Source organism: Artibeus jamaicensis, unplaced genomic scaffold (genome assembly GCF_021234435.1).
Source record: "Artibeus jamaicensis isolate MK-2021 breed Jamaican fruit bat unplaced genomic scaffold, CSHL_Jam_final scaffold_3151, whole genome shotgun sequence".
NCBI classification, from domain to species: Eukaryota; Metazoa; Chordata; class Mammalia; order Chiroptera; family Phyllostomidae; genus Artibeus; species Artibeus jamaicensis.
The window spans coordinates 335,375-359,674 of record NW_026522037.1 but is presented as its reverse complement, the minus strand read 5'-3'; the positions used below and the strand labels follow the sequence as shown (position 1 = coordinate 359,674).

The 24,300-nt window shown below is 53.7% G+C and overlaps 1 protein-coding gene across 9 annotated transcripts in view; it reads right to left on the bottom strand.

Moving 5' to 3' along the window:
• Window positions 1-13,442, bottom strand: part of SUN1 (Sad1 and UNC84 domain containing 1) — a 42,543-nt gene extending 29,101 nt beyond the window's left edge. For 6 of the 9 annotated variants that reach the window (XR_008390028.1, XM_037137861.2, XM_053656951.1 and 3 more), the window contains exon 1: window positions 13,342-13,442. The gene's annotated coding sequence lies outside the window, so the exon portion shown is untranslated. Of the gene's footprint in view, window positions 1-7,733; window positions 7,837-9,476; window positions 9,500-13,341 lie in introns of those variants that run through there. The other 3 variants (XM_053656952.1, XM_053656950.1, XM_053656949.1) reach the window with 3 other exon arrangements.
• Window positions 13,443-24,300: the final 10,858 nt, after the last annotated feature.

The following is a 24,300-nucleotide window of genomic DNA, read 5'->3' as shown; positions in this document are numbered from 1 at the left end:
GCACAGCACGGGCATGAAAACAGCCGCACAGGCTCTCCTAACAGAGCAGGGAGTGACCCCAATGTGCACAACCAATCAGTTTACAACAAAGAGGCCGAGAACATACAACAGGAAAAACAGCCTCTTCAGTGAACGGCTGGAAGACTGGACAGTCTCTGCTGAAGAGTGAAACCAGACCGCTCTCAGACACTGACCACAGACCCGGCTCTGGCGGACGCAGGGCCTGAACAAGGGCCTGGACAGTGAGAGGAGTTCCCTGACGGGGTCTCGGGGCTCACTTCCCGGCTATGACTCCACAAGCAACAGCACACCAGCGGAACCACAGCGAATTAGTTTCCACATAGCAAAGGAAGGAACCAACGAACAGATGGATGGGATGAAAAGACAACCGACCAAACAGGAGGAAACACTTACAAACCTGATAAGGGCTTAGTATCTAAAATACACAAAGAACTCATATGACTCAACAGCAAAACAACAATAACGCAACTGACCAACAGGCAGAGGACTGGACAGACATCTTCCTGAAGAGGACACACAGGTGGCTGGCAGGCACACGAGCAGGTGCCCAACATCGCTCCCCACCAGGAAAACTCAAACCCAGACTGTGGGGAGCTTCACCTCACACCAGCCAGCACAGCTGACACCCAAACGACAAGGGACAACAGAACGCGTGTGCAGTGGGGCGCAGCCTGGGGTAGCCACAGCGGGCACAGCACGCACACTCAACAGTTAAAGCAGTTTTAAGGTTATCCAAAGAAGATGAAAACACTAACTCAAAAACACATGCCCCCCCACCCCCGCCCGGTCTCTGCAGCACAAGGTAGCAGCCACGTGCCCATTGCCTGGTGGGGGGGGGGGGGCGACGGGACAAAGGGAGCAGTTGGCCGAGGAGAGAGACCTGGCTGTTTGCAGATGGCATTGTGGACTGGGAGGGTGTTTTGCTGAGTGAAGGAAGCCAGACAGACACAGTCTCTTGGAGAAACTAGTTTCCAACACTCAGCCCCAGGTGGGGTGGCTCCGTAGGCTGAGTGCCAGCCTGCAAACCAAAGGGTACCCGGTTCAGTTCCCAGTCAGGGCACATGCCTGGGTTGTGGGCCAGGTCCTCAATAGGGGGTGTGTAACAGGCAACCACACATTGACGTTTCTCTCCCTCTCCTCCCTCCCTTCCCCTCGCTCTAAAAATAAATGTTTATTAATTAAAAAATTAAAAACTTTTAAAAATAAATAAGCAAAAAAATTATAATTGAGAATAGACTGGTGGCTGCTAGAGGTGGGAGGGGGAAATGGGTGAACTGTTTGGGTTTGTTGCTTCTTCATTTAAATAAACTGAATTGTTGAATGAAATTAAATTAATCACTGATTCTACAAGCCAGGACAGATGCACTTCGATCCACAGCACTTTCTCTGAAACGGCCCCAAAGCTTTTCCCCGCCAGCACCCACCACCCACCACCCCCGAGTGCTCTTCCACCGCCAGCCGCCCCCCCCTACAGCCACCGTGCTGCCATCCCGGTCTGTGGGTTCTCTCTCTCTCTTTTAAGTCCAAACATCCTTTAAAAAAATCAAGTTCTCAGTTTATATATAAACACTTTCCTGCGCTTACTAACCTCACGAATAACAATCACTCCTGCGTTGTGAAAGCCATTTCCTGGGTCTGCAGCCCCACCGGCCAGGCCTCCAGCCCCACAGAGTACGTGGGCCTCCTCACCTGCCCTCGCTCTGCAAATCCACTGACTGACTGACGGCGTCACGAGGGATCTGCTCCGTGGCCTCGCTCCCCCTTTGTCTGCTCTACCCCACCCTTCAGGGCCAGCTCACACCCTCTGAAGAACAATTCCCAAGAGGTCCCCCACCCCAACCTAGTCTGGGTCTCCTCCCCTTACAATAGCCCAGATGGCAGGAATCAGTGGGGCCGGGTCTCCTCCCTCCTGGGGCAGGGGAGAGCCACACCCAGCTGCAGGGCACTCAGGGCTTCCGCCCACATGGTGTTTAGTGGTGGCTCGCTAAGCAACCGTCACTGCTGCACTGACGAAGGTGCTCTTGCCCTGCCATTGTTTATCCTCTGGGGTGTGTGAGTGGCTCTTTATTTTTTAAATGTATTTTATTGATTGTGCTGTTACAGTTGTCCCAATTCCTCCCCCTCTACCCCCTCCACCCGGCAACCCCCTTCCCTTCAGCATTCCCCACCTTTGTTGATGTCCATGGTCGTACACAAGTTCTTTTTTTTTTTTTTAAAGATTTTATTTATTTATCTTTAGAGGGGAAGGGAAGGAGAGAGGGAAGGAAATATCAATGTGTGCTTGCCTCTCATGCGTCCCCCGCTGGGAACTGGCCTGCAACCCAGGCATGTGCCCTGACTGGGAATGGAACTGAGATGCTCTGGTTTGCAGGCCCGTGCTCAATCCACTGAGCTACACCAGCCAGGCGGGTGGTACACCTGAGTTCTTTAGCTTCCATTTCCTATACTGTTCTTAACCTCCCCGTCTGTTTTGTCCCTACTACTGATGCTTCTTATTTCCTGTACCTTTCCCCCCTCTCCCTCCCCACTGATAACCTTCCATGTGATCTCCATTTCTGTGATTGTTCTTGTTCTGCAGGTTTGCTTCATTGCTTAGATTCAGTTGTTGGTAATTGTGAATTTGTTGCCATTTTAATGTTCACAGTTTTCATCTTTTTCTTAGATAAGTCCCTTTAACATTTCATATAATAAGGGCTTGGTGATGACGAACTCCTTTAACTTGACCTTTTCTGAGAAGCACTTTATCTGCCCTTCCATTCTAAATGAGAGCTTGGCTGGATAGAGCAATCTTGGATGTAGGTCCTTGACTTTCATGACTTTGAATACTTTGTTCCACCCCTACTTGCCTGCAAGGTTTCTTTTGAGAAGTCAGCTGAGAGTCTTACGGGAACGCCTTTGTAGGTAACGTTCTGCTTTTATTTTGCTGCTTTTAAGATTGTCTGCCTTTAAACTTTGGCACTTTAGTTATGATGTGTCTTGGTGTGGTCCACATTGGATCCAACGGGTCTGGGACTCTGTGGGCTTCCTGGACTTGTATGCCTATTTCCTTCACCAAATTAGGGAAATTTTCATTATTTTTTCAAATAAGTTTTCAGTTGCTTGCTCTTCTGCTTCTCCATCTGGCACCCCTATGATTCAGGTGTTGGTACATCTGGAGCTATCCCAGAGGTTCCTTATGAGGGGTGTCAAACTCATTTTCACCAGGGGCCATATCAGCCTCGTGGTTACCTTCAAAGGGCCCAATGTAACTTTAGGATTAGATACATGCGGCTACTCCTTAACAGTTAAGCGAGAGCTCGGCACTGCTGCTGGGTAGAACAAGGTGCCGGGTTGGATAAAACAAGGTGGAGGCCGGGTTCAGCCCGCGGGCCTTGTGTTTGCCACCTGTGCCTTAGACTGTCCTTGTTTTTGTTTAGTTCTTTTTTCTTCCTGCTCTGATTGAATGCTTTTTCCTTCCTTCTGCTCCAAATCATTGATTTGAATCTCAGCTTCATCCCCTCCACTGTTGGTTCCCTGTACATATTACTTTATTTCACTTAGTGTAACCTTCATTTCTGCCTGGGTCCTTTTGCTGTTGCAGTACCCAATCAGTTCCTGGAGCGTCCTGATAACCGCGGTTTTGAACTCTGCATCTGATAGTTTTGTTTAGTTATTTTTTTTGGATTTTGTTCTGGTCCTTCATTTGGGCCATCGTCTTTGTCCCCTCAATTTGACACCCTTGCTGTGTCTGTTTCTGTGTATTGGGTGGAGTTGTTTTGACTCCCTGTCTTAGTAGAAAAGGCACCTGTTGTAGAAAAGGCACCTGTAGCCCTGGCTGGTGTGACTCAGTGGATTGAGCAATGAATGGACTGTGAACAAAAGGGTCGCTGGCCAGGTCCCTAGTGGGGGCCACATGAGAGGCAACCACACATTGATGGCTCTCTATACATTTTTTTTAACATCACCTGTAAACTGTATGGGGCAGAGTGTTAGGCAATTGCCAGGACTTGGCCCACTTCACGCCCTGTGGCTCTGTGGGAGAGGAGGGCTCAGAGAGTGGACAACACCGGGCCTGGCTCCTGGAGATTTGTCCAGGAGAAAGTTGTCTCCCCCTCCTCTCCCTGTTTCCAGTCACTTCACTTACTCCCTTTCACCACTATGCCACTGGTGCCCTTCCAGCTGTTGCCCTGATGCTGAATCTCAGAGGGGGTGGGTGTGGGTAAGTCCTAAGTCCACGTGGCCCTTTAAGAGGAGTCTCCTGAAAACCCAACAGTTTCTTCAGCTCCCCCCAACCCCCATGGGTTTTTATAGCTAGGAGTTACGGGGATTCATCTTCCTGAGGCCGGAGCCCTGGACTGTGTGGTCTGGCCTGGGCTCCTTTGCTCCCGAGGTGTCCCTCTCAGTTTTCCACCATACATGAATGTCGGACCACTCGTTCCGTCACTTCTCCATGCCACGCTGTGTCTCTGCCCCTCCTACCCATCTGGACAAATGTGGCTTCTTTAGATCCTTCGTAGTTTTTTTCTGTAGTTGTGCAAGGAGGCAAAGTGTGTTTACTTATGCCTCCATCTTGACTGGAAGTTCTTAACAAACTCTTTTTAGAAACTTTTTCAGAAGAACTTTTCCAGGCAAGGTGGCTGCTCTCAGTCCGGGCTGGCTGACAAAGTACCCACAAGTGGTGCACATTCTAAATTCCCTTTTAATTGCACCCGGATGAAACCCAAAGCTCCCAGCTGCCTCCTGAAGTGGTCCCTCACTTCGCTGTCACCAGGCCTGTATTACCACCCATCACAGAGCCCCAGGTGACTAATGCCCCCGAGCGCCCCCTGAGGATATGGTGAGTGCTCTGTGAGCTGAGTGCTGCCTGGAATGGATTACAGAATAAGTGTTACAGACGAGTGACAGCACTCAGTGAGGGACCGTGGCAGAGGGGCATCAGGGCCCTGCAGGGTAAAGCGTTCTGCTCGCAACTCGGAGACTGGTGCAGGGGGACGCACTCGAGAGTGTTAACCTACAGCCTTCGTTTTTAAAAGTCATGTTAGTATGTCATCACATCCACATCCACCGAAGAGAGGCATACTGATTAGTTTCTGGTGCATAACAAATGGTGTTTTCAAGAGGCATGGGGGGTGTAGGACCTGCTACACCCACACTTCCCACCTTCCTTCTGGTCGGGAGATACGGCTCTGTGCCACACCAGCTCTGGCCAGGCTTAGCTTCTCTTCTGAAACAGAATTCTACCAAAGTGCCAAGGGCCACTACTGGTCATGCAGTAGGATTATGGCAGGGACAGACTGAAAAATCCTACAAGTGACAACAGGAAGATACAGCTGAATGACAGAGACAGTGGTAGGTTTTTGGTAAAAATAGCTATAAATGTAATAAAATGCCCGAAGAGCCACCAAACACAGATGGAGTAGCGGTGGACACATACCTGAGTCTGACCCAGGCAGCGGGCCAGAGGAAAGGAAGCCAGGAGAGATCATGGTCACCAACCACTGGTCACTGTGCTGCCACCACAGCTCCAGGGGGCGTGGTCAGGCGGCCAGGCTCCTGCCGCCCTTGTTCCCACTGGCATGGAGTTCTACCTCACATCCACCTGGGAGGTGTGTCCAGCCCAGAGCAGGCCTAAGGCTGGCTCCGTCCCAGAGAAGGGCCGGAGGATGGGCCCCTGTGGAGCGGGATTCTGGGGCAGTGGATGCCGTGGCCGTGGATGCCACGGCCCTGGCTGGTGATGGGACTTGTCTCACTGCTTCTCAACACACAGGCCCTGCCCCTCCCTCAGCCCTGCAGCTTGTGCACTGCCCCGCCCCATCCCACCCACAGGTCGAGGCAGGTCGGAACACTTTAAAGTCAGGTGTCAGTCCCCACTCTAAGACAAGATTCTTAAATGAAAGTACAGGGTAAAATAAAGTACAAAAGGGGGAAATGAAATAGTGCCTTGACGGCCATGCCTCCCATAGGACAGACACCCCCTCTGATACTAGCTTTCATTTGGCAAAATAAGGAGATACAGCCTGTGCTTTCAATTTGAAAAAAGAACAGAATCTTTCTTCTGAGTTAGCACTCCCTGAGATGCAAGAGTCACCCGCCCCCAGCCTAAAGGAAAGGCCCAGTCCGCCAGGCCACCAGGCTGGCCTGACTCGGAGTGTGCAGCTCAGAGGCCAACTCCAGCCCTCGCTGGGAAGCACATCTGAGCTGCAGGCAAGGCCTTTCCCCCCGTTCAGTCTCCCTGCACACACGTGCTAGTCAAAGCCCTCAGGCAGCATCTGGAGCCTCCCTGTTTGCACAGCAGCCCCAAGGGCCATGGCCAGCTTGTGCCTGTTCAGGTGAAGGAGGGGCTCACACGTTCTGGCAGCACCGGAAAGTCCTGGAGAGCATCCCCAGTGACACAGGGGCCCTGTTCAGGCATCACTGTCCTCCCTTTCCTGACCCCTGCCCTGGTGTGACCTTGTCACAGACCTGGTCCAGTGAGGCTGCAGGAGGGACAGGTCGAGGGCCACTGCCCCCCCACACGTGCCCACGAGGCACAGCAGCTGGGCTCACAGTGGGCAGGACGCCCGGCTGCTCAGCCCAGCAGTGAAGCAACAGGGCCCCTGTACAAGAGCACTTTTGTAGGATGGACACGGTCAATTCTGAGCCGCCACACCGAGCATGGAAAAGCATGCGCCCCAGGAGACGGTGGGCTGAGAGCCACCTTCACATGGAGGGGAAGGCACCAGCAGGGCAGCCTCCTGAGGTCCCCCTCCCATCCTCACTGGCGGAGGCCACCCAGGCTGGCAGCGCAGGCCAGAGGACAGGACCAAACTCTGGTCACAGACTGCAGGAATTCAGCATCTTTACAAACACACAAGTCCTAGCAGGGCTTTAAGAGTGAAGCTAAGCTTCTCCTTATGCCACACTGGGTTTCTCCTTTAACACCCCTGCCTTTCCTAGCGCATCTGGTCACACCACCATCGCGTGGGGCCGATGGAAACATGCAGCTCCACTGTGGCTTCGGACGCCTCTGTCGACAGGGAGCTGAGCTCTCCCACCACATGGGACTCAACTCTGAGCTCCTCAGGGTGTCTGTACTCGCCAGTGACAGAAAACACTCCTGACAAATCACAAACACCTCCAGTCACACAGAGTTGAAAACAGCTTCAAGCAAATGGCGCAGCCAAAGGATGACAAGACTGCCAGGGTCTGCACCCCATCTTCTCAGGAAAGGCCGGAGTGCCAGGCGGCCTCCTTCCACTGCCACACCCCCCAGCGCAACCCCAGCAGGTGGCGCTTCTTTGACAGCACACCAGGTGCTGTCTGCAGAGGTCAATGCGTCACACGTTGGGCTGCCCAGGAGCTGATTTGGTCGCTGATGAAGGGGATGGAGACAAGAGTGAGCCCAGCTGTCCAGGATGACCAATGTAGCTGTCTGACCAGGAGCCCCAGGAACCGCCTCTGCACCCGTTTAAATGGCAGGCAGCCCCTGAACCCCTCCTTCAGAACCTGCACACAGAGAGAAGTACTATCCAAGGGGACAGTGACAGACAGAACCCGTCCCAGCTCTGGGCGCAGCTCCAGGAACCGCCACCTGCCAAGAGCCCTGGGGAGGGGCAGGGAAGGGCATCGGAGCTGACGGCGAAGGCCAGCTGGTGCCTCTGCCGGAAGGTGGTCCCTGAGGACTATGCAGAGGGAAAGGGGGTGTGGCCCAGATAGACACACCCACCCACTGAGCCGCTCCAGCCTCACCATACCTCCATCGCCCAGCGCTCAGCTCCACAGGGGCCACACGTACATCCAGGTGCGTCATCACTGGTCCTCGTGAATGACACCAACTTCTAAAACCAACTCCAAGATGCCCCTTTAAAAATCAGTACTAAAAAGATGCAGTACTAAATTATAACATAATATGTCTGCTCAGAATCTTAATTCTGTTACAATCAAACAATGTAGTGACTGGTAAGAACATTAGTTATCTCTGCCTATAGATTTAAAAAGTCGCCCTTGGGTGAGATGTGACCATGTCCTCAGGACCCTGCTCCTTGGCATCGCTTCTGCCATGTGACACACGGGAACCAGCCCCACAGCTCGGGCTCATTTCAGAGCAGCGCAGTGGTGTTCCCAAACACTTGACTCACACTCAGGCTGGAGCCTTGGACGTGACTGATCGTCTAAAACAGCAAATCAGAAATAAGCAGCTATAACCTGAAAATGTGGGAAAGGGCTTCATAGGACGCTATGTACACCTAAGGGCGGCTTTAAACACCCAGGAAAACACTGCACTATATTCAGTGGCGAACTGTGGAGAGTGAGACTTCTACACTCCACCTACTCCCTTCAGTCCTGTTAGAGCTTTTTCAATAGTAAGTATTGGCTATGTGACAATTAACTGAATAAATATTACTTTCAAAAAGACAAAATAAGCCCTGGCTGGTATGGCTCAGTGGACTGAGCATGGGCTGTAATCCAGTGTCGCCAGTTTGATTCCCAGTCAGGGCACACACCTGGGTTGCAGGCCAGGTCCCCAGTGGGGGCCACATGAGAAGCAACCACATACTGATGTTTCTCCCCTCTCTTTCTCCCTCCCTTCCCCTCTCTCTAAAATTAAATTTTCTAAAGCTTTAAAAAAAAGAAAAAATAGTTGTTTGATGTGAGGCAGTGCGGGCACCAGGCTGCTGGGCCCTTTTGGCTGTTGCCCTCACTGTGCAAAGAGCTCTCAGCAAGCCAGCAGGCACTGCGACCCCTGGGAAGACCCAGCACCTCATCCTGCCGCGCCAGCCGGCAGGTGCATGCGCTCACACACCTTAGCCTGCACAGGGAGAACCGCTGTCACAAACACCGCTGTCATAAGACACATTTTGAAATAACTAGAACAACAGAATAAAAAAATAGAAGTCTGCTATTTTCAGCAGCAACTCTGCACAGAAAGACGTCTTCTTGCCAAGATGTGATGTCTCTTTCCTTTTCTTGGAAGTGATGGAACAGCAGGAAGGGGTGGGGCCACTGTATCTGTTTACATAACAGCAGCCCAGTCTCCCGGAGCACTGGCCTCCCACACCCTGGGCCCGGAGCCGGTTCCCGGCGCTCCTAGCCAGGACCCCAGCTTACTTGGGTGACATGGGGGACCGCAGTGGCAGCACTGCATCTGCCCTGGTGAGGTGAATGCCATCTCCCCACCACCCCTGTAGTGCTTGTCCCCCCAAAGACAAGGCACCTGGCTAAAAAGGTCTGCGACCTGAGGAATGAGTAAAGAAATCACCGAATCAATCTTTTTCCTGCCCAGACAGAGCTTGCATCCTCCAGTCACTTCGACAGAGACTGTACCAAGGAGACCGAAGGTCCAGGGCCAGAGCAGGCAGCTCTGTCCTCAGGCCGCAGCCCTTGGGAGCCCGGTGCGCCCACTGAGACTGACCTGCGCCTCCTCGCCCACAACACAGTCTGGGGCCTGCAGGGCGCCCAGCACCACTGTCAGAAAGCACCCGCAACCCAGCTCTCACCTCCTGAACAACAGTCCCCAGAGGTGCCCACTGGCCGAGTGTCCCCACACAACTAAACGGGAGACAGGGTGGCCAGCCAACCAGCATGCCTCATCATAAATAGAACTCGAACTGTAAGCCAGCAAGGAGCCACGAGGCGCGGATGAAGCAGCGTGTGACAGTACAAGGCTGTGTGAGCGCTGGTCACCTGTGTTCTCCCTCTGCTCCCCCAGGTCTGGCTGGCCCAGTGGTTTCACACACGGACCCACAGGGTCTGGGCTAGCCTAGTCTCCTTCGTCTGAAAATCAAGTCTGGTGAGCAGTTAAAACAGCAATGAGTTCCAAATTTAGAAAATGGGGGAGAAGAAAATGAGAGTTTCCAATCAACTGCACAACACTGCCCCGCAGGTGGCCGGGAGCACAGCCTCGCCTGGCACACTAGCCAGGCACACTTGCAGCCCAGGCCCGTCCTGCACAAGCCTCAGCTGTGCGTGGCCCCCATCACTGCTTACTTCCAACCTGCCCAGGAGCCCACCTGTGGCCCCTCCTTCTGCCCTGCAACCGGCCACTGGGTGCAAAGCAGCAGTGGCTGAGGGGCAGCACTGCACTCAGGGCTCTGCCTCACCTAAGAGGCTGACAGACAGCTTCATCCTGCACCACCTCTCCTGCCCAAAGGGTGGCCTGGCATTTCCTGCCAGCCAACCCCAAACAGCCATCTGCAGAATCTGAGACTACTGGACCGTCATAAACTCAGGGCAGGAGCCGACAGGGAGGAGCAGACAGCGGGTCAGACACCAGAGGCTCTGAGAAGGGACCACACAGGGACTCCCGGATGGACACGGTGGACAGAGCACAGGCGCTGTTGGCTGCCGCTCTCTCCCAGACACGCTCTCAAGTGGGGCTTCTTAAAAGACACACACACACATATAGACACGTCTATACATACATATACACACAAACCCCAAAGAACAAAACCCTCGGGAGAATAGACAGTGGTAGGAAATGGAGCTACAGGACAAATGGACGGCTGAAAACTGACAGGCTGGGAAACCCGGGACCCCGCCGTGCAGTGAGGAGTGCTGAGAGACACCAGGGTCGCCCTGAGACAGGAGAGTGGTCCTGTGTCGAGGGGGCGGGATGGACCTGCACGCAGGAGGGGTGGAATGAGGGGAGTCTGTGAGAGAAGCAGTCGGGCAGAGCCTCACGGTCTTCTCAGGTGGGCAAGAACACTTTCTTCCGTGATAAAAACACTCAACAAACTAGAATTAGAGGGAAACTCCCTCAGCCGACCAGAGCCATTACTAAAACCCCACAGCGACTGGCTGGTGTGACTCAGGGGAGTGAGCACCGGACTGAGAACCAAAGGGTCACTGATTGGATTCCCAGTCAGGGTGCTGCCTGGGTTGTAGGCCAGGTCCCCAGTGGGGGTCATGTGAGCAGCAACCACCCATTCACGTTTCTCTCTCTTGCTCCCTCCCTTCCTCCCTCTCTAAAAATAAATAAATAAAATGTTGTAAACCCATGGTGAGCCTCTGAGCCTGAGGGGAAAGACCAGGAGCTTCCCTGGAAGGTCAGGAGCAAGCCCAGGACGCTGCGCTCGCCACTGCCCCCCAGCACTGTGGTGGGGCTCCAGAAGAGGAAACTTAAGGCCCCCAAACTGGAAAGAAATAAAGCTCCCTTATCACAGGTGCCATGGTCTCATCTTTAGGAAATCCTGAAGAATACACAAAAAACTATTACAGTTAAGAAACACTGTGCACAGTTACATGATGAAAGGTCAACACACGAAAATCAGCTGCATTTCTATACACTAACAATGAATAATCTGAAAATATAATTAAGAAAACAGTTCCTCTTATAACAGCATCAAAAAGACCAACAGACTCAGAATACATTTAACCATGGAGGTGCCAGCCTGGGGCCCAGAAAACCATGCGGCAGGGGCGTCTGGCCCGTGGCCCAGGAGGGCTGTGAAGGCCCCACACAAGCCACACGTCTACTTCAGACCCAGTTCTCGCACATGCGTTTTCATTAGTGTTTGTGCATTCAACGTGTGGCCCGAGACAACTCTCTCCTTCCAGTGTGGCCCGGAGACGCCAGGAGGCTGGACACCCCTGCCGGGATGACACCTTGTTAAATAAACCACAGCAGAGGAAACGCCGTTAAACAGAAGACAGCCGGCAGGCGGGAGGATGAGCACTGCCAGCCCGCGCTCCACAGTCAGCACAGCCCATCCACGCCCCCAGGGCCTTTCTCACAGACACAGCAAAACTAATCCTTAAATTCACTTGCAACTAAATGGGTCCCAAACAGCCAAAGACAATCTTGAGAAACAGGTAGAAGACTCAATTCCCAATTTCAAAACTTACCACAAAACTCTGTTAGCTGGCATAAGGGTAGACTGGCTGACTGACAGCCAACTGGGATCCAGAAATAAACCCCTATATTCATCATCGGCTGATTTTCTACCTGCAGGCCAAGCCCCCTCAATGGGGCAAAAAACAGTCTCTTCAACGATGGAGCTGGGACAACTGGACGTCCATGTGCAAAAGAATGAAGCTGGACCCCCACCTCACCCCATACACAGAAAATTAACTCAGAATGGATCAAAGGCCTAATCGTAAAAGCCAAAACCATAAAAAACAAACAAACAAACAAACAAAAAAACCCTTCAGTGCCTGAAAGGACACCATCAAGAGAGTGAAGTAACAACCAAAGAACAGGGGCTCCTGGCCGGCAAAGGCGGAGACAACGTGACCGTCTGCTAACAAAGTCAGGGATGCGCAGGTCGAGAGTGCATTCCCACAGCCAGGTGCCACTCAGCCAAGTAAGACAGCCGAAGGAGACACATGTACAACCTGGGGGCATCCTGAAGACATGATGCTGAGAGAAAGAGGCCAGACACAAAAGGGCACGTGTAGTCTGAGTCCCTCACGTTCACACACGGGAAGCGCAGCAGTGGGAGTGGGGTCCCGTGGGGCGCTGACAGTTGAGAGCACTGCGCATGCGCTACCGGGGCTGGTCAAAGCGTCGGTCCGTGGTGAACTGCCTGCACCTAGAGCAGCACCAGCCCAGCCGCTGCAGAGGCCAAGACAGGGGACGGGACTGGACTAGGGCGGAGGCCGGGGCAGGGTGCCTGAACCCCGCAAAGCCTCGCACCCACGCCCAGGACCCCGCAGGGCTCCAGCCACACGGCGTCGGCGCCCAAGACGAGAAAGCGCGGGTCGCGCGTCGCTCGCGCAGGAACGGGACCACGCACTGGGGGAACGAGACGCTCCCGCCGCTGGGCAACAAGAACGTGCTGCTGACTTTTGCGGGGGGGGGGGGGACACCGACCGGGCGCTGGGAGGCTGAAGACAAGGCAACTAGGTTATCAGAAGACAGCCTGAGGACACCTTCCGGGAGTGGACCGAAACGCTGGCGCAGAGATAAGACTGCGGAGAGCACGCCGGGGGCCGAGATAACAGCGAGTGCGAAGCGCAGGGCACACTAGGACGCGGTATAAAGGGAAGGAAACTACTCCAGCCAGTAACTAGGGGCGGCTCCGCAGAACTCAGCACCGCCCGTGCGGGGACCGGGGGCGGTGAGTGCCGGACGCCAACGCCAACGCCGCCAGGAACCAGCTGACCCCACAGGCTCCCGGAGGCTGGGGGGCGAGCGGAGGGACGGAGGGACCCACAGAGGCTGGGCGCCCCAGCTGAGCGGCCGCGGGCCGCGAACACCGCGCGCGCTGAGGCGGGGGCGCCTGTCGTTGGCGGCCCAGGCGGAGTCCGCAACTCGGTGCGTCCCTGCAGCTCCCCCACAGGCCGTGTGGGCGCCCGGCCCACCCTATCCCCGCGGCCGTACGCGAGCCAGGCCCTGACCCCCAACCCTGCCCGGGACCTTACCTGCCTCGCGCCACCGCCGCCACCAGAGGCCTAGTCCGCACCGCCCAGGCCCGGCCCCAGGAGCAGACCGCTCCAGCGCCTGCCAATCGCGCGCTGCACCCGGAGCCAGGGGCGGGAGCAATGATGACGTTAACCAATACCGACCACGCCACCTGAAGCCCTGGACCAATGCGGAGGCAACTACTAGAAGTGTGGCCAATCACGAGCGGAGGCTGACTCGCAGGGGCGGGGAAACGTGCGGAGTGGGAGGTAGGAAAGGAGAGGGCGGTAGGGCGGGGCAGTGAGTCGGAGAGTACCAGGTCTCCCGAGGGCACCAGCATGCACTGCTTCACGTCCAGTCCAGTGCTCACCGCCGCCCTCGCTCCGCCACCGGCGTGGCCTCCTAGCTGCCCGAACCCCAGCCGGCCCCCAGCGGTGCGCGCCCTGAGGAGGGACCCCTGCCGGGCACCGGACCGGGGTCTGCGGCCCCACGGCCCCGAGCCGGGTTCCGGACGCTGCTCCTGCGGTTCTGACCGACCCACACCACGCCTCCCTTGGATTTTCACGACTGTATTGCGGGGTAGACAGGACGCTACTACTTCTTACGCTCACGTTACGAAGGAGGGAACGGGCTCCCGGGCGTCGGGGAGCTGATTAGGCCCGCCGAGTCCGCCCGCCCCTGATTGGAGCTTTGCGCAGCCCTCAGATGAGGACACGTTTATTCACGGCAGCGGCGTGGGTTTTGCGACTCAGTTGTGCCCTCACGGGGTCTGTAACCAGCGCCGTGTCGGAGCGCACGGAAGTCTCCTCCCGGGTGTGTCGAACGGGCTCATTTTCCGGCGGGGCTGGTGTTGAACTGGAGTGGAGGGGCGGGGAGCCTCTTTTCTGGCGCTGCGGGGAAGGGGATTGGGTAGAGGAGCGGTCCTGACCCACTGTAGAGCTGGCCGTGGCAGCGTCTCGCAGCCGCTGGTAACTGGTGAGCGTTGGCGGAGCCGCGGCCCCAGCCGGGAAGTGCTGTGGATGAAATCCCCCACACGGTGTGTAAGACTGGAAAAGAACAACGGCGAAGTGTCTCAGTGCGCTAAAACTTTGTGTTAATTTTAAATATTCGGGATATTTGATTAAGTAAAATATATTATCAAGTTAATTTTGCCTTTTTTTTTTTTTTTTTTTAGTGAGGCTACTAGAAAATGTAACACTTCTTTCCTGGCTGGAAGGCTATTTCTAGTGAACCGAGGTGCAGGTGTTGCTGGAAATTCCGGGTCGGGATTCTGCACTGGAAATATCACAGAATGAATCTTTCTCCCCATATTACAAAATGACCCAAGAAAACTTTTTTTTTTTAAAGTTCAGCAACAGTGAATGAGCAAGATGCAAAACCTCATGACCTAAGGTAGGGGGAGGAGACAAGATTCTGGTGGAGTTCCCAGAACCCTGGTAGATGCCAGATAATGACAGGGACTCAGCAAAATCCTGAGGGTCCTAGGAATAACCCCCCCACTCACCTGGGCTCTGGACAAAGACCAGGCCACTGGACCAGCTATTATACCTCCTCCTCCCAGAGTTCATCCCAAGTCCACCTGACTGGCTTCCATTGGTTTGTGTTGGCTTCATCTGGATCCATCTGGACGGAACTGGCTGGAACTGCTCTGTACCAGTGACTTGGTTTCAGTGAGTCCACCTGGTACCTTACCTTTGCTAGGCACTTGAGCACAGCCATGAATACTTGGAGAGTGCCTGGTCCAGCCCCTCAGGAGGAGGCCAAGGCAGGGGAAGGAATTTTCAGGTGACCACTTGTCCCAGTGAACTGATCACTGTAGGGAACTTGGCCAGGAGCCTGGTAGGTCACTGGTTAAACACAGGAGGGGAGAGGCAGTTCTAAGGGCAAAGAGTGTCCTCCAAGAAGAGCACCGCACCTACAGCGTCCCAGAGACCAGGGTAGGAAGTGTGCTCAGGAAGTGATGAGCTGTTCCCTGAAACACATGTGTGCTGTGCGACTCCATGTGTGCAAGGCACAGGAAAATCTTGCTAGTGGTCTGTCCACACAGGGACATCGTGATTTGGTTTTCTTATTTTGACAACATCTGTATTTTGCACAACGAACTCAATACTTTTAGAAATGTTAAGTTTGGAAATGGCCCTGGCTGGTGTGGCTCAGTGGATTGAACACCTGTCAGCGAACCGAAAGGTCGCCAGTTCAGTTCCCTGTCAGGGCACATGCCCATTTTGGGGCCAAGTCCTTGGCTGGGGGTGTGCAAGAGACAACCAATCTGATCAATGTTTCCCACATCAATGTTTCTCTCCTTTTCTCCCTCCCCCTCTCTCTAAGAATGAGTAAATACAGCCTTTTAAAAAAGTGTGGAAATGTTCAAGTACAGAAAGGTGTTGTAATATGCCTCTTGATTTTACTATCCTGAACTGACTACTAATATTTTTAAAGAAATAAAACTCTATTCCAAGTGAATGGAAATCTAAATGAAAAGGGACACCGTGACGCATAAGGAAACACTGAAGGGGACACTCTCACAGGGCAGGGAGGACTCGTTATGACTTCAAAGGCACAAGCCTCATGGCGCAACACGGAGGCTCTGATTTTATCACAATGAAAGATGTCTGTTCAGTCAGAGGTTCCATGAACCAGCCAGCAGCCTAGTGACCAGCAAGAGATCTTTGCAACATTTAAAATGTACACAGGGTGGGCCCCTGGCCAGGTAGCTCTGTGAGTGAGAGCGTCATCCTGACACACCAGGGTCGTGGGCTCAGCCCCAATCGGGGCATAGACAGGAATCAACCAATGATATGTCAATATGTAGAACAACAGATCAGTGTTTCTCTCCCTCTCTCTTTAAAATCAATATTAAAAAAATTTTAAACAGACAAGGGGCTACCATTTAGAATAAGCAAGAAGCTTCTGCAATTCAACAAGAAAAAGGAAGGGAATAGAAAATGGGGCAAAAGAGGTGGACGGGCAGTCCACAGGAGTCACCTGGATGCACACCCAGAGTATAAAGAGACGCTGAAGCTCTTCAGTAATCAGAGACACTCCAGTTAGAGCAACTCCATACCCGGTACCCCATCCAACAGTCAGAAAGGAGATGGCACTGCGTGTTGGTGGGCACGTGGAGGGACTCGTGCCCCATGGCCTCACAGACCCCTCCAAAACCCAAGGGAAGGAGACATGATGGGCCCTTCCTGCCAAGGTGCCCATCCTGACATTGTCGGTGCAGTAACAGACAGGCTGCATCCCTGGCTGGGCTGTGAGGACACTTGGCTGGTCCTCCAAACGCAGACAACAGCGGACGGTCCTGGGCAGACCCAGACAGATGGCAGGCTGTTTAATTTTACCAGCTGACTGGGCTGGGCCATGGGTTGCCCAGATATTTCTCAGACGTTGTTCTTGGGGGTTTTTCTGGATAAGGTGAACATTTGGTTCAATAGATTGAGTCAAGGAGATGTCCGGCCCCAGCGTGGGTCGGCCTCACCCAGACCACTGGAGGCCACAGTGGAGTGGAGGCCGAGTGGGACAGGACTCTCCTGCCTCCCTGTCTCTGACCTGGGATGCGGGTCTCCTCCTGCCTTCGGACTCGGGCTGGAGCTGACGTTGCTGGCTCCCCAGGGTCTCCAGCTCACTGGCTGCAGTCTCGGACTTTTTAGCCTCCACACTCATGTATCCAATTCTTATGTTATGATCAATTTTAGATCAACAGATTATCTTTATGATAAATGTTTGCTTTAATGTGATTATATGAAGAATCATTATATTTAAAACATTTCTTATTAAAACATGACTAAGTATATATTATGTATTCAAATAATACATTCATAGACCCCATAGATCTCTGCATGCGCTACACAGATAAGTAAATGGGCTTCACATATACATATATGTATCATATGAACGAACAGAACTGCAACTCAATTATTTACAAAGAGCTAAGGAAGAACACAGCAGAAGGCAGAGAAGAAACACACCCAAACTTTTTCTACAAAGAGATCCCCTTTCACACCTTTGCCCTTGGGTGTGGAGTAAGATACTGGGTGTTACAGATGGAAAAGCACACATTGTGTTATTTGCCCCGAGGAGTTAATGGGAAGAGGTGGGGTGGCAGCCAGCTGGAGCTGTGTGACCGTGACTGACGACTGAGCCTCTCTGAGCCCACACAACTGCCCTTGAATACAGGAACAACCTGTCTGCGTCCAAGGGCCCAGTGAGAATTGGGAGATGATGGCTCTGCAGTGTCTGGCCCTGGGGGCGCATCCTGCAGACAACTCCCTTTATTGAAAAAGGGTAATGAGAACAGTAGGAACTGCTGCCGGCAGCTGTGCCAGGAACTTGGGGAGATGTCAGAGGGTGGCGGGCCAGCTCTGGGAATAGGGCCTGCCATCCCAGACCGAAGCCCACCAGAGTCTGGAGTGGGCCTGGAGCTAGCCAGCTGGGGGCAGGTGAGGCAGGCTGGTTCTGGGCCAAGTCCATACAGCTTGGGCGTAAACCAGCCCGGGTTCCCAGGGTGGGTGCCTGGCAGGTCCCTCATTTGGAAACATGCAGAAGCAGCACCTGGAAATAACCCTCAATCCCAGCAGACCCCGGAGTGTGTGCAGGCCTTTGTCAGAGCCGGGCCACCGCTGTGAACAGGTTGTCTGTTTAGAACGGCTCAGATGTCTTCTTTCGAGTTCTGTTTTTGGAAAGACTCAGATGGACGGTTGTGCCGGCTGTGACCCCAGAACCCCTGCCTGGGTCTCCCATGAGAAGGTGGACACAGGGCCTGTTTGCCTGCATTCTGACAGCCGGGCCGGGTGGGTGCTGGGCTGCAAGTCCCCCTGTGTCTGTCCCTGAGTTTCTCTCTTCTCCCTGCTGCTGAGCAGACTGGAGCAGTATCATTTCATAGTCAGGGAAACTGAGGCAGGAGTCACGCCTGCAGCCTGCCTGGAGTGGGGGCTTGGGGGCAGAAACCCGTAGGCCAGAGTTCCGCTCCCAGGCTGCAGGCCCAAGCAGAGACCAGGACAGCACCCATCCTGGGAGCACCCCGGAGACCACGCCCTTTGCTCTGGGTGCACTCACCCTCCACCTGGGCCTTTCTGTTGCGAGCAGACTCCTTCTGGGGGAGAGAGACTGGCTGGGAAACCTGAGCCCAGGCTTTTTGCCTGTGGATCAGATGTCGGCAGAGACCAGGAGGCAGGGCCAGCTGAGTAGAGAGGCCCGTGAAGGAAAGTTACCCAGAGGCTCCGGCAACAGCCTGCCTTCTGCCCACATGGGGTCCCTGTCCTCCTGGGGAAAGGGGGTGGGGGGCACCCACAAAGAAACTCCTGTTTCTGCGCTGGAGGCTTCAACTGCTGTGCAAACCGCCCCCCCTCATAACCAAATAAACTTTGTAAACGTTTTTATGTCTGTTTTGTCACTTTGCCAAGTTTACTTACATATACTTTTATAAAAGTGGAAACCATATACACTGTTTGTAGTCTCACGCCCTCAGTGAGGGAGTCAGCACACAGTTCCTTCCCTTCCCCCCAAGGCCGAGTGGAAATGATTGGCAGAGAAGTACAGAAGGCAGGTGGGGAGTGGGAAGAGAGGCATCAGGAGATGAGATTTCAAGTGAGTGGGGGAGGAGGAAAGCGGTAGGAGGCGCGGGGAGGAAGCAGCCCCAGAATAGGCCCTGCAGGTGGGGCAGGGCTGTGCAGTGGGGTGGGAACAGCTGCTGCCTCCCACGCCCAGGCTGCAGCAGCCGGCAGCCGCTCAGCTCCCTGTCCCAAGCCAGACAGGGCTTCTCCAAAGAACTGATGCAAAGGTAGGGCTCCTGGAGGGGGCCTGGGTTTCTCAGTGAGCCCTTCCTCAGTCTGGCGTGTGGAGGTCTCCAGCACCCCTCCCCTTTAGCACCTCTGGAAAACCAAGCCAACACCTGAGCCCTGACCTTGCCGTGGAGGACAGGGGCCAGTCACAGAAGCTGAGTTCCCTGGAACAATCTGGGACGTTCTGACACAGTGTGTGGTGGGCAAGGCTCTGGGCACACAAGACTCTCACCCCCTTTCTCTGGTGGGAATACAGACAGGACAGTGGAGAAAGCGGGCCAGTGGCCTCTCACATGGCTACACATGTGCACCCAGGCAGCCTAGCTGTCCCACTCATAGGCGCTTGCCCAAGCGAAACACGAAGACTTGTGCATGGATGTTTGTGCAGCACTGTGCAGAAATGGCCCAGAGAGCCTGCATGCCTTGGCTGGGAACAGATAGGTGGTGGTGGGTCCACCCAGTGGACCAGTCCTCAGCAGCACCAAGGGAATCAGCCACCAGCAGGCGCCAGACGAGGGTGAGTCTCCCAGACGTTTGCTGAGCACAGCCGTCCAGAAAGTCTGTGATGACGGAGCAGGGCGCCGGCTGCCCCGGGCTGAGGCTGGAGTGGCAGGGAGGGACCCAGGGAAACCTGTGGAACAAACAGTCGTGGCGGCCATGACACGGTGTGTGCAATTGTCAAGACTCATCAGAACTGACGCTGAGAAGGGGACCATTTCGCTGCACATAAATTAAATCTCAATAAAGTTCATTGGAGACTTTTATTTTGTTATTATTATTTTTAAATATTTTATTTACTTTTAGAGAAAAGGGAAGGGAAATAAGGAAAGAAACACCGATGTTGGAGAGAGAAACACTGATCGGTTGCCTCTCGAGGGGGAACCTGGACAGGAATTAAACTGCTGACCTTTCAGTTTGCAGGACAATGCCCAACCCACTAAGCCACACCAGTCAGGACAGAAAAAGAGACTTTTAAAAAGTGAATGGTGGAGCCTGGCTCAGGGGCTCGGTTGCTTAGAGCATTATGCTGATGCACCAGAGTTGCAGGTTCAATCCCTGGTCAGGGCGCAGACAGGCCTCAACCAGAGAAATCATGCTCCCCTCTCTCCACCCTTCTTTCTCTCTCTACAGAAAATTAACTTTTTCTTAAAAAAGTGGTGGACATAAAAGGGTTAATAGAAAGACTAAAGAGTGAAGCCAAACAACTATCCGGGACATAGAAATGCCCAAGAAAGAAAAACAGGAGGGCCAGCAGAGGGGAGGGCCGTGAGAAACGGTAGGAGCAGCAGGGGGCCAGTCCAGGACTCCCACAACCACAGGGTCACGGGAGTTCCAAACAGAGGACAGAGACGGTCCTCAAAAACAACAATCACAGAAGGTGAAAGGCCCGCAAACACAGAGCAAGGTGACTAAAGATCCCCATCTAGATTCGTTCTTGTGGCATTTCAGAATACTAGGGATAAAGACAAGATTTAAAAGCATCTGGAGAGAAAACCTGTGACTCCTGCAAAGGAGTGACCATCAAACTGTCAACAGCTAGATGATGACAGAATGGACCTGTGCCTTTAAGTCCTGGAGGAAGACGTGGGCTCCAGAAACCTGTGCCCAGTGAGGAGGGCAAACGGAAGGCCTTTTTGGAGATGTGCAGATGTCCCTTTCTCAGCCATGCGTGTGGTGTTTGCCAGCAGACCACCGAGGACTCCCGGACTCAGGAAGCAGGGTCCAGCCAGCAGTGAGCGGCAGCTCTGAGACAGACGACGCAGGGAAACGGGCACCCCGGGCAAGCTTTTGTGAGAGGGGCGGGGTCACAGTGAGTAGGTGGTGGAGGAACTGTGCTCTTTTGCCCAAAAGAAAACATGAAGGCAATTAGACACCCAGTAAATGAAACAAAAAGCTGTAACTGAAGGTTGTGGTCAAGCATAAAGCAAACCAAACTTGGCATTATTTTGAGCATTCGTAGAGTACAACCATTTTTCTCTAGGGATATTGGGCACAAAGAGGGAAACTCCTATTCCAGCAGTCTGCTCAGTAAATAAAACTCATACAGCCTGAAAGAGAAAGTTCTGCTGGTGGGTCTCGCCTTAGGAATCCACCCACAGAAAAGCGTGGAAAAGTCAGTGCTTCAACTTGTTCCAACTACAAAGGGCAACCTTGACGAGATGCAGGCTGATGTGAATTGGGAGACCAGCAGAGGGGTCCCCGCCTTTCCTGGTGGGGAGACGAGGGACCCTGTCCCACAGCAGCAGGGCAAGACACAGACGTGTAGTTCTGCACGTTATTTATTTTTAATCCTCACCCGAGGATGATCTTAGGGAGGGAGGGAAGGAGGGGACACGGCGGGCCGAGGGGTGGGCACGAGGTTCTCCACTGGCAAGAAGCCACTGTCCCTCTGTGACTAGTAACTTGGGGGAGACCCCTGAGAAGACACAATCACCTCCAGTCTCCAACGTCTCTGCACGAGCCCCAGCCTTGCCCGGATCTGCCTGTGACCCCGATCTGTGCCTGGAAGCCTGCGTGTTTGGCTGCTCTGCTCGTTCCCGCGCCCCTGTCCCCCGAGTACCTCGATTAGTTTGGGAGGGAGCACCGTCCGTAAGCCACAGTCCACCATGCCCGCCACGGGCCCCCCGGGAGAGGACAGCCCCCACGTAGGGCCCTGTCAGCGGTGCTGGGAGTGTGGGGCTGCCGGCCTCGGTGCCCCGCGGGAACAGTCAACACTGTTCCCCAGGGACCCGGGGAGCCACGCCCGGCACCAGTGCAAGGCTCCCCTCAGGGGATAGGACACGCCCGAATAGACACCGCCGTGCATCTGCGCATGCCCCTAGCACCACGGAGGGTAGGGTGGGGTTGATGAGCCAGCCCTGCGCCTCGCCGCAAGGGTGGCTGGGAACGGCAGCCGGGCTTTGCGCATGCGCAAGGCACGACTCCGCAGGATGCGCTACCCTCTAGGGCCCAGGGACTTGGGAGTCGCGGGGCAGCGATGGGTGAGACTGCGGGCGGCTTCGAAGGAGCAGTTCCTAGTGTCAGAATTAAATGTCACCCGAATGTCTAACACTGGGAACGGGCAGCGGCGGTAGTGTGACTGCTGTTGGCGCTGGGCAGGGTCCCGCTGCGAGGACGCGCGTGCGGACAACCCCCCCCCCCCCCCCGGGGTCCCCAGCATGGCGGCGACCCAGAGAGCCTATACCCAGGATGGAAATTTCGCCCCCGGCCTGGCACAGGGCGACGAAACAGTGCTGCTAAGGCCCAGCTCTGCGAGGGTTGCGCGTCCCTCCTCCCCGCCGTTCCTCGCCTCTGCCTTAGCCAAAACCTCAGCATTTTTAAAAACGGAAATACAAAGAAACGAGCATCGGGCCCTCGGGGGTCGGAGTGTCAACACCGAGGCCAGGGAGGGACTCGGGACTTCCAGACAGAGGCTTCCATCTCCAGTCACCGCACCACCCGTGGACCGGGTGCCAGGCCCGGGCTCTGCCACGCGGCTGTGTGCTCTGGGGCGCCCCTGCCAGTGTGGCCTGGCGCCTCTTCAATTGCTCCTAGAAGTGTACGCGATTTAAGTCTAAAAAGCCGCAAAAAGCAAACAACAAAAAACCCCCAAAACAAAACAAAAAAAACGCTCCCTGTGGCCCACCGCCTCAGTACCTATGCCATGCAGGCGATTCCTCCCTGTCTGGACGTTCGCGAATCCTGGAAAAAGGAAAATGGGGAAGAAAGATTTATTTGCGGGAAGTATTTCTACGTCCGGCTGGCCACTGGCAGTGGTCAGAGCACAGGCTGCCACCTGCAGGAACCACTGCGGGCTGCACCTTCCAAGCTCAGAAGGACGAGTGCTTTTCCTTTTAGTAATTTCAATTACAAAAAAGTTGACACAAAATGCACGTAATACACTGTACAGAGAAGAGCGTACCAGGCCCTTAAACACCCATGGCGGGACAGGGTGGGGGCAGGTAGGGTTCAGTGATTAAAAAGAAGTGGACGCCTGGCGGGGTTGCTCAGGTGGTTAGACCGACCTCTTGGACCTGGCAAGGTAGTGGCTGGATCCCAGGGCAGGACACAGGCAAGAGGGGACCAATGATGTATCACTGAACTTATCAACAAAACCGATCTCTCTCCTGTCCTTTCTCTCTCTCTAAAAAAGCCAGTAATAAAACAAGCAGAGGTGAGAGGCCTGTTCTCTGAAAACTACAAGGCATTGAAGAAAGAAACTGAAGGTACAAAGAAATGGAAGATTATACTTTACTCTTGGTTCTTGGTTTGGAAGGATTACTGTTGTTAAAATGTCCTTACTACCTAAGTCAATAGGCAGATTCAATGCAATCCCTATCAAAATACCAAAGGTATTCTCAGAATTAAATTAAATTTCTCTAAAATTTGTATGAAACCACAAACAACAAAGGTTGAAGGTATCACATTTCCTCACACCAAACTATACTACAAAGCTACAATAATCAAACAGCATGGTGCTGGCATAAAAGCAGACAGATCAATGGAACAGAACAGGGCCAGAAATATATCCTCACTTATATGGTCAATTGACCTACAACAAAGGAGGCAAAAATCAAAATTGGACCAGTTCTTACACCATATACAATGGATTAAATGTTTCAATGTTAGACTTAAAAATGTAAAACTCCTGGAAGAAAATATGGGCAGTAAACTCTTGACATCACTTTTAGCAGGATCTCTTTGGATACGTCTCCTCAGGCAAAGGCAACAAAAGGAAAGAAATACAGAAACAGAACTATATGAAACTGAAAGTTCTTTGCACAGTGAAGGAAGCCATCAACAAAATGGGTACTAAGGACTTAAGTGTGTTGTCCTCTCTGCCAAGTAAGTTCACGGCCACTTATTTTTGGTTCCTGTGACACCAATGGCTGACCCAAGATAGAAGGTGGGGCTTCTGGTGGGACGTGAAGATATGCGGTGCTCAGGGTGTGGGGGTGGAGGGTTGCTGTGCTCAGGGGCATCTGAAGCCCCCGGAGGGCTGACCATTGGGCCCCACCCATCTGGTTCGGGTCTGGCTCGGGGCCTGGTAATTAGCACTTATTATTTATCCTCATCCGAGGACAGTTTTTCATTTACCTTTTAGAAAGAGAGGAAGGGAGAAAAACATCAACTGGCCCAGGCTTGTTCCCAGATTGGGAATCAAACTCACAACCTTTCGGTTTATGGGACTCCGCTCCTGTCAGCTGCATCGGCCAG